Source organism: Phoenix dactylifera, chromosome 16 (genome assembly GCF_009389715.1).
Source record: "Phoenix dactylifera cultivar Barhee BC4 chromosome 16, palm_55x_up_171113_PBpolish2nd_filt_p, whole genome shotgun sequence".
NCBI classification, from domain to species: Eukaryota; Viridiplantae; Streptophyta; class Magnoliopsida; order Arecales; family Arecaceae; genus Phoenix; species Phoenix dactylifera.
The window spans coordinates 1338235-1340000 of NC_052407.1; the positions used below are offsets into that span (position 1 = coordinate 1338235).

Below are 1766 nucleotides of genomic sequence, written 5' to 3' on the forward strand. Positions count from 1 at the left end.
CCGTACCAATCTACCTCCGTATCCAATTGATCATCGTGGCAGAGACCCTTTCGAGACATATCCTATCTTGTTCGCCAGCAAGTCTAAGATGGACAATAACGAGTCTAAGACGGGCGATTGCGAGTCTAAGACGGGCAACCAGGATGCCTCTCTCATGTCTCTCCCAAGTATAGCCGAAGGCTATGTCATAACAGTCTCAAGTTTGTTTGTGCCAAATCTTTTTTATTTTATCTGATTTTTTATTGTATTTTTTAAAAAAAATACAATAAAAAATCAGATAAAATAAAAAGGATTTGGCACGGACAAACTTAAGACTGTTATGGAATAGCCTTCAGCTATACTTGGGAGAGACATGGGAGAGACATCCTGGTGGCTCGTCATGGGAGAGACATCCTGGTTGCCCGTCCTAGACTCGCTATCGCCCATCTTAGACTTGCTGGCTCTCATCTTAGAAGCAGAGTCCTGAATCATTTAATTTTCGAAATTATATTACTTCTATCTGAAAGAACTATAGAAATACAAGAAGGTTTAATCGTTGAATCATCTAATCTAAGTTCCGAGGCAATATGGAACGCCAAAAACATAATTTGGGAGGATGCAAGTATTTATTTACATATAACATCACTCGTTGTCATGAAGAAATACCATCAATCTACAAGCATACATAAGGGGAGAAATTTATATAAAAGAAATTAACATTATGAAGGGCCATATCAGCGGTGAACGGAGACCATCAATTGTCAGGTGTGACAGACGAATCCCAGCAGCCGCAGCACTTGTTATAAACGAGGAGGAGAAGATTGGATGAGATACGCACCATCCCCCAACAAAAGCAGGATGTCTTTCTGGTGGTGGAGCTGCACGCTCAGGTGGTGCCATCACAGGAGGTCCTTCTTGATCGGCCAGATATAAAAGTAACAAAAAGAGAGAGGCAAAAAACCTTCTATAATTTAATTAATCAAAGAAAGCATCCACAACTACACATCTAGCCATTTAATATTTTGTTTTTTGAATGACAAGAGCCCCATAGTTTATAATTAGATATAGATCTCAAAACAGAAAAATAAACATCAAGCTATTGAACCATGTTATATTTGAAAAGAAAATAAAATGAAAAACCAGATAAAATAAAAAGGGTTTGGCAGGAACAAACTTGGGACCGGCATGGCATAGCCTTCGGCGCCTATACTTGGGAGAGACATGGAAGAGGCATCCTGGTAGCTCGTCATGGAAGAGGCATCCTGGTTGCTCGTCATGAAAGAGGCATCCTGGTTGCTCGGCACGGGAGAGGCATCCTGGTTGCCCGTCATGAACTGGCTGGCTCCCATCTTAGAAGCAGAGTCCTGAATCGTTCTCAAACCTGACAGAGAGCTCAAGAGAAGAGAAAAGCTTGTGGTGTTGGCGTGCGTTTTATAGATTTACTAGAATAGATCGGGCCGGGGGGGGGGGGGGGGGGGGGGGGAGGGGGGGCGTTGGGTGGCAAGCGAGGAGGAGGAGGAGGAAGAAAGGCCGAGAAAGAGGAACCGTTGCTTTAGGCGGAAGTAATCCGCGTGGAAAAGAAAGAAGGGGGGCGGATGCTGGTCGGTTTCTTTGCTTTATTCTTTACTTTCCGGCTTTTATCCTTATTTTCTTTTATTACTTCTTTTCTTTAATTATTGTGGGAACGGGGACGGGGAGGGGCTGCTGTTATCCCGGTTGGATACTAAACGTTTGCACTTGACGTATCTACAGGATCGGCGATTCAGGTGCCGACAAACCTTACATGC

The 1766-nt window shown here is 43.5% G+C and overlaps 1 long non-coding RNA gene across 2 annotated transcripts; it reads right to left on the reverse strand.

Annotated features, from left to right (window-relative positions):
- Positions 1 to 517: 517 nt before the first annotated feature.
- Positions 518 to 1589, reverse strand: LOC113463734. Of its 2 annotated transcripts, none has more exons than XR_005515286.1 (2): positions 1154 to 1589; positions 518 to 890 (listed from the first exon to the last, which is right to left on the reverse strand). It is a non-coding gene; the product is annotated as an uncharacterized LOC113463734 (long non-coding RNA). The 2 variants fall into 2 exon arrangements; XR_003388509.2 differs by having other exon boundaries at positions 518 to 893.
- Positions 1590 to 1766: the final 177 nt, after the last annotated feature.